General features: G+C 40.7%; 1 long non-coding RNA gene across 1 annotated transcript; it reads left to right on the top strand.

Annotated features, from left to right (window-relative positions):
- The first annotated feature begins 453 nt into the window (after positions 1 to 453).
- LOC117245630 lies at positions 454 to 2,189 on the top strand. Its single transcript, XR_004500517.1, has 3 exons — positions 454 to 532; positions 1,604 to 1,672; positions 1,767 to 2,189. It is a non-coding gene; the product is annotated as an uncharacterized LOC117245630 (long non-coding RNA).
- Positions 2,190 to 8,282: the final 6,093 nt, after the last annotated feature.

Raw genomic sequence — 8,282 nt, 5'->3', positions numbered from 1 at the left:
GCTATCTGAATACCCACTTAATGAAGGAAAAAATTCTTTAGCACGCAACTGATACACTTGAAGAGATCTTCCCTTAGCCCCTCGATGTAATCCCGATTAGCTCTGTCGAAGGAGGGGTTCAGGGAAACTCTTCATGACCAAGAAAAAGACCAAAAGGATGCTGCTTCTCCCCCCGGAGTATCGGAGGATGTTTATTCTGGCTAGCTTCCAAGGGGAGAAGAGGCCGGGTTTCTCCTTCCCAGGCTTTTTCAAACCTCGGGAGAGGGGTGGGGGGACATATAGCACCAACCAATGGGATAACATTTCAGGGACAGGGAGGGGAGGGGAAAACACGTCACAGCTGCAGGGAGGGTCTACACAGAAACCAGGTAGCTCCCAGAAATATGCACCACCACATACACTCTGTCTCCAGAAAAGCTAGATTTCTTGAAATTAAAATGTCCTTTCAGAAGGACAGAGGCTATGGTTCTGTACACTCAGCTTCTACTTCCTTGATCCCTGGATCCCTGCAGGAGAGGATTACTATTTCCAGGTAGTCTGTTCTCCTTTTCTCCTGAAGTGTAATTTGGTAATTTTATACTCTAAGTATCTACAAAATATTACTCTTATTTCTCCTTAAAACATCCAGAAAAATATATTCCTTTACTTCTCTTGGTAGCTCCTTTTATCTACCATCCTTAGTATAAAAAATTTCACCTGGCTTCTCACCTGATCTATTTTTTCTTTTAAGCTGGAAGTCTCTTTTAACTTTCCCCAAGTAGAGGTCATGCAGAATGGTTTATTGCTGTCCCTTATGTGAGTATTTTAGTTCTAAAAAACAGCTACTCTTCATCTTCCTTCTGCCCTATATTGCTAAGGTGAACACAGCTAATTTATTCACCCTTCCCTCACAGGCCCTGCTCCATAAATCTGCCCTCATTCCTTGTGCTCCCTCCTCCAGTTTGTAAAAAACATCCCTGCACTCCTCTGCCTACACTGGGACACAGAGCCTGGCCCTGGCCTCACTGGTGCCCAGCCATTATTTCCTGCTACATCCAACGTTTGATCTTCCTTTGAAGAGATATTTTAATTAAAAGTGCCTTCCCCTCCTCCATCCTCCCCAACAGCACAGCTGATGCAGACTCAGTCTGTGATCTCTGCATCTCTGTCACCCAACTTTGTTTTGTTTTTTCTTTTTAACTTAAAATGGTACATTGGGTTTGCTCTTACTGGATTTTATCTTGCTGATACCATGCACTTCCTGCAATTTATCAAAATCATATTTAATTTTAAACCCATTACCCATCATGCTCACAGCCCTTCCCAGCCCCACACCATCTGGATAGGTACAACATTTCCATTTTATCATTTAAGTCATTAAACAAGACATTATCTCCCTGATATAATTGACCCTCATGACATCACTTGTAACATCTTTCCAGAGTAAGACAGCACGTAGGTTCACAGGCCCTAATTTTGCATCATGCTCCACTATGCAGTTTATGTGAATGTCCCACAGCACTGTGTGAAGGATCTATCATATTTTCTATTTCTCTTGCACCCAGCAAACTGTGTACCCTGGCAAGAAAAAGCTTTAGATTAGACCTTGTGTTGTCATTTATAGAACAAGTTTGGGGCTTCAGCTATAGCATGTGGAAGGCTGCAGAGAGTTTTGGAGTGATCAAACTACCAGGTACTGCAGTTATTGGCTTTGTCTCTGGAATGGTTTTGGTTTATTTGGTTCTTTGTAGTTTCTGTATGCTCAGCTCCAATTTTCTTTCCTGCAGCTGAATTCAGAAAATTGAAATACTCTTCACACCTGAGACTCTAAAGGAAAGCAAGCTCAAGACAAAACTTCAAGCAGGTTCCCCATGAATTTCAGTCCTTATGGGACATTTCCTCCTCACTCTTCAAAGTCTTACTGCTGCTGTCAATACCAGCCTGTAGTTCATGTTGTTGCTATGTTGAGTTCAGCTCAAATTTTCTACCTTCTGTTCACACATCCTTCCCACTGGATGATAATGTAAACCTCAGCCACCTGTAGGTGAGTGTACACACAGCCACACAAGCAGATTGAGAGAGTGAAGGCAAATTTGAGAGGGAGGAAGTGATCAAAGTTGTCATTAACCAGACCAGCTTCCTGAGTTATACCACTGAGAGCAAAAATTACCTTCCAGCCATTGCATCTGAAACACTCTCAGGCTTCTAAACTCTCCTAGTTATTCTCCTAGGACCTGGATTAAAGAAGCCACAGCACCTGAGTAATGATGTCCTGGTCTTCCACCACCAAAATCATCAAGAGAAGTTGTCTGGAGTATACTGTGTGGGTTGATACTGTCACTGTCAGAGACAGGTAGCCAAACACTCACCTGCAGCCTTTGTATGTTGCACAAAGTGCAGGACAAAAAGCTAATTAAATGTCCATCCCAAAAAGAAGCAGGAACTGGTGATCTTTCACACAGTGAGTGCTCCTGTGCTACAGAAGCAGAAAGACACTTGGTCTCTATCCTGCACCTGCCTAAAGATTCACTGTTCATTCCTGTATTCTCCTGGTCTTCCTCATTCCAGCTGCTTTAACACAGACCCCAGACTCAGCAGTCTGTCACAAAATTGTGTATTTTTACTTCCCTGTGGCCCCCATCACTTCAATCCAGTTACACTTTGGTGCATAGATAAGAAGCATCAGCAGGATTTGGTTTCTAATTCTGCCACTTGTGAAGAACTGCTATTTACTGCACTGAGTGCAGCAAACAGTCTTGCTTTGTTGCAGCTCCTTTTTATGATGATCTAGGACAAGCTTTATCAACAGAACAGCTAAATTCCTGTTCTACATGATCTGAAAGAAAATTGGCACTTGATAGGTCTAAAATAAGTTCCATAATAGCAGCAAAACTGCCATTCATGTTCAGTGTGCTGAAAATATCACACAAATGTCAGGCTTGGCTCATGTCAATAAGCTTTGCACTTCTTGTGTTCGTTTCATCTGTGACAAAATTCAGCACTTACAAGCCATTAAGGCTGCATCGTTCAAGTCAGAAATGCAGACATTCTGCAAGAATTTTAATCATGTAATCACTGTACAAGACATTCAGATACTATATGCTCAGATTTATTTATTTATTTATTTATTTATTTATTCTCCTCCTTACAAAACATGCAGACAAAATAAAGAATTTTAAGAAACCAGGTTTTATTTATGCTGGTCAAAACAGCTGTTTTGAAGGTGGCAGGATTGATGCTGCTATCAGGGACCACATGAAGCCAAAAGGTCATATCCTAAAGAGCAGAGAAGAAAAGACATGTTACAATGGGATGTTTTCAAGCTCCAGAAAATTTACAAATGATGCCAGAGGCCTTTAGAGCAGCAGGAGCCTCACAAGCTGTCATGGGGTAAGTCAGTCTTTAATTGATGATACTCAGACCAAAACCTGCATGATGTGAACATGGCTGCTGTCCTCTCTTGCTTCCATTGTTCCTGGTTATTTGTTCAGTGTGGTGATAGAAGTACCAGCACTTCCTTCCCACCTGAGGCCTGGGGAATGGGGCAGTAATTCGACATTTCAGGACATTTCACAGGAGAACAACAAGGCAGAACCTTTGAAACTGTTCACAGAGCCGAAATTCAGGGAAAGAAATGGAGGCACAGCTGCAGGAGGTCAGGAGTAGTTCCACACAAGGCTGCTTAGGACATCTCAGCCTCCCAGCTGCCTGCCCCTCTGTGAATGCTTCAGTTCTTTTAAGTTCTTCTGCACCCACAAAAACCATGGGAAAGGAGAGAGGAGTGCAAGGTGAGTAGAAAAATACCGTATCTCCTGCCATCCATCATCAGTCCTATAAAATTTTACCTTTAAAAAGAGCAAGGCTTCATCTCTGTTTTAATCTGTCACCATACAGAACACATGAAGGTGACATCCTCAGGCACAAAATGAAGGGATGAAAATTAAAGAAGAAAGGATCACAGTTTCATTCTGGCTTCAGTTCTGCCACTTCAAGTTTTCTGTGCATTTCTGGGCCTGCCAGTTCAAGACAGAGTTATTTCTGAAAGACAGAAACAAGAGGAAGACTTTTTTCATGGTAGCCATATTTGAAGCTCAAAGCAAACAGAAAGTACTTTTAGGCCTGGTGAAATGTAAGAGAAAAAGAGAGAATCTTTCATGCTTCAGAAACTGGAAAGACTAAACCCTCTCTGAAAAAGCAAAATCAAAAAGTTTTTTAAATCCACAGCTAAAACTTTTTCCCAATAAGCAGGAAAATAAAAATGGCCAGCACTAGAAAGCTCACAAATTAGGCTAGTTTTCATATCTTTTTCATTTCAACACAAAAAAATATAAGTAAGCCTCAGAAAAATCCTGTTTTTCAGAGCTCTCAATCTCCTGTCCCAAAAGAAGGAGCCCTGATACCAAAAAAATTCTCAGAGAATAGGTAATTCTTACAGCTTTTCTTCAAAGCAATTTAAAGGCCAGCCACTGTATCTGTTTGGAGACCAGAGCTCCTCAGAGAGGCTTTCTAGCAAAGCTTTGGCTCTTTGCTGAGCCATAATGTGTGGCTTTACCAACTGGCAGCTGCAACAAAAGCAAGAGACACCTTCTGTTATCAAAATTACATTTATGGGACAATAAATCATTGGGATTTATGGGATTTTAGCTAGGGATCAGAGGGACAGAAAACCAGAACTGGACCCTGGTTCTGGCAGTGAGTTTATTTGGTTTCAGGACTATGGGTGCTTTTCATCCTGAATATTTATCAGCTTTAACTGATCAATTCTTACAACATCTTAACACTATGATAGGGAAATATTATGGGACTGAAACATTACAAGCGAAGCAAAAGTGATAAGAAACTCCTTTTCTGCTGTGATTTCGGAAATTATCTCTGGTTCCTGGATTGACATGAGCAGTAAGACAAAGAGACATATTCTGTCCATTGTGGGAGTATATCTCTTTTTATTTCTGTCTAAGCACTGCAGCATTTCTTTATAGGACTGCATTTAGCCTATGGCATGGGTTATAGTAGGTGTTAGTTTCATCTTCATTTTCTTTAAACTGGATGATTTTTTTACCACAAGGATTCCTAAGAAATCTGCTCACATTATGACAAATGTCAGTGAAAATCCACGAGTCACTGCTCATTTGCTCAGGCCAGTGGCCTCTGGCTGTCTCAGCTCCTGACATATTTGCCACATGAAAATATATGTTCCCATTCCTTGTGCATTTCTAGAAACACATCTTTGCCTGACTCTTGTGGTTAACAATCACACATCTCATTCAGGAGCTTCATTAAAATTGTAGGAATTGCACAAGGAAAATTTTTCATGTGGAAGGTGTATTTCAACATTAGTCCAGAAAAAAACCCTAAGAGAGACAAATCTAGCCAAGATCTGCAAAAAACATATCTGAAATGAACAATATTACTTTTTTGTGTCTATAGTCAAAAAGGTAAGAAAATAAAGGTGGCAAAACTGTGTATTTACTTATAAATTCATTCAAGAGACTGGAGGAAACAAGGGAAACAAGCTGCACCATATTTTTTAGTTTTCATTTTGCCTGAAATTCCTATCTTAAGAATCATGTTGAAAGAATACAGGAAGTTCTGACTTTCATAAAAAGATGCGTTGTACATTCACAGTCCAGCTTTTCCACTTAAGTCGGGCATGTGCAGGGAATTTGTTTAAATAGAATCTAAAAAATGAGACACTTCTATGGTGTCTTTGCCTCAGCATGAAGTCTGAATGAAATGGGACATCAGTGGTCAGAAGTTGGTGAACTTAACCAAAGCATCTGCCCTGAAAAGCTTCCAGTAAATAGTGTCAGAAAACTTCCTAAACCACCATGGCCTTAGCTAGCTTTAGCAGAAGATCAGCTCAATCACAATCTTTGATTCTTCAGAGTCTTCAATTTGCAGGTCATAAAGACATATGGTCACACTGTCTTCTTGGTTTCCTTCAAAATGACACCAGTCTCTGTCTTGTGCCCAGTCTGGCATTTGACCTTTCACAACATAGAAAAGGTGAAAAATAACTTTCACTATTTTCTCTCTGAATTCAGAATTCAATGTTTACTGTTTTATTCTTTCATGTACAGTCATCACACTTTGTTTCACCTGATCATGACTGGGTACATACTGAGTTGCTGTTTTCCCATTTGATTTGTTATGAACATTTAATTTTTATGAAGAGTTTCCTTCAGTCCAAGTACACTTGATATATTAGGTATAGGAAAGCATTTTAAAGCGTAAGAAAGACATTTGGTTCTAAAAATAGATGTCCGATAGAACCAGGATTTATTGTTTAGTTTCATTTTACTGGGTTCATCATAAAGAAAATAGGGTGGAGAAACAGCAGACACAAAATTTAAGTCCAAATATGAATGTGAATTGAGGTTCCTCATTAGCCCTTGCTGTGATTTCTGATTTCTAAGTAAAATTCTGACACAAATACTGTCACCATATGCTTCCAATTGCTCATACCAAGCTGGACCCAGAATTACCCACACAGGCATGATGTGCAGCATTTCCACCAGTTTAGAGACTGCCATGGAACTTCAAAAAGATGCATTTAATTTGCATTAGAATATATTTTTCAAGCAGATCCTGGATTTGCCTACCACCACAAAGGGAGATGTTTGATTAGCAGTGGCAAGCAGAGTGACAGAATCCCCTTTCCTACCAGCCTGGATCAGGCGGTGGAGCAGGATCATGACAGGGAAGTTGTGGAAACTTCTAAAAGAGGTTCCCTGTCACACCACAGAAGCACACTGCTCTCATTAACAAATCCTTGCAGCTCCCCAAGTCAGTCAAGAGCCTAAAGGAAGCCATGACATCTCAGCACCGTGGCAAGAAGAAAAGACAGATCCATCTGGCTAAAATATTGTATAGGAACTAAATTTCACATGTAGATTTGCTGCTTTATTGTGAGGAATTCACTTATTTTCTAACCATGATGTTCTCAGCTACTTCAGACACCAGGAACAAATAAGTACCTGGTTATTTCATGCCCCACTTATTCAGATTTTACTAAAACTGATCAAGATAATGGTATACTATTCAAGAAAAGAGGAAAAGAAGTGCAGCTTTTTTACTTTAATAGTAAAGCTGGTTTGTCCGTGGATCTATGCAAGATGCAAAAACAATCCTGAATTACTGCACATCCAAATATACACTTTCTCTGTGAGAGAAAATTGAATTATTAGGTTAGCTTCATTATTCAAGGATGAAAAAGAAACAAGAAAAGTAAAACTGGAATTATAGGCAGATTTTCAAAACTACTGTTTTAGTATTGAAGAGTGTGATTAACAAGAGAAGTCAGGTTTTTCCTAGTGTGGATGGTATGCTAGCTATATGAGGCACCAGCTAAACCAGAGCAGTGTGACAGGTCTCTTATTCCATGTTTTCTTTAACCTGCTGCTGATGTTGACAGGGCTACAAGACCTGAAGTATCTCCTTGGTTTCCCATTCAGGGATCTGCATGGAGCTGCTAGGAATAGTCTCAGACAGCTCCTCACTAATGCCAGATTTGATCCTTTTGTTTCCTTTATGTGGCCTGCCTATATTCACTGATCACCTGGGACGTAGGGAAGCTCTACCACCAGTGAGAGCTTCCAGCATGCAGCCCCTCCTGCTCTTCAGTGCTGCATGGTCAGTGTGGTTTGAACCGCAGACTCTGAGAACCCCAGAGACTCAGAGAATCCTGGAGTCATTGGAAAAGACCTTTCAAATCACTGAGTCCAGCTGCAAATGCAGCAACTCCAAGCCCACCACTAAACCATGTCCCCATGGGCCACATCCACCTGTCTTTTAAATCCCTCCAGGACATTCAAAGCCTTCCCCAGGACTCCATTCATTCTAGTGTCACCTTATTCATCTCCCATCAGAGATGGAGTTTATGCAGCTCAGCTCTTCATTCTTCTCACCTGCAGCCTCTTCCTACACTTGGTAGAGCACAAGGTTGCAGCACTAGTAAGTACTCATGTTTGCACATGGTTCTGTCTTTCTCACCTCAAAATCCTTCCTTGGTGTACTTCAGAGGAAGTATCTTATGAGTGACAATCATTCTATATACCCTTAAACCTTGTTAGCAAGCCCACTGTTTGCTAAGAGCTGAAAAGACACAAATGTTTGACATTAAAAAGCAGCACTCAAAGGCAGCACAGATTTTTCTTATGTGTGCTAGTTTTTGCCTGCTTTGCAAATTAACATCCTGGGAAATTGTGCCTAGGCAAGGACAGGAATATTTAGTGGCAGTGTTACTGAGCCTCGAGTACCTGATATGCTTTAAAATACATCTGGCTGGCTATTGGCTGTCTTGT

This window comes from Parus major, chromosome Z (genome assembly GCF_001522545.3).
Source record: "Parus major isolate Abel chromosome Z, Parus_major1.1, whole genome shotgun sequence".
Taxonomy (NCBI): domain Eukaryota; kingdom Metazoa; phylum Chordata; class Aves; order Passeriformes; family Paridae; genus Parus; species Parus major.
Note: the sequence above shows the minus strand (reverse complement) of the source record. Positions and strands in the feature narration are given on the sequence as shown.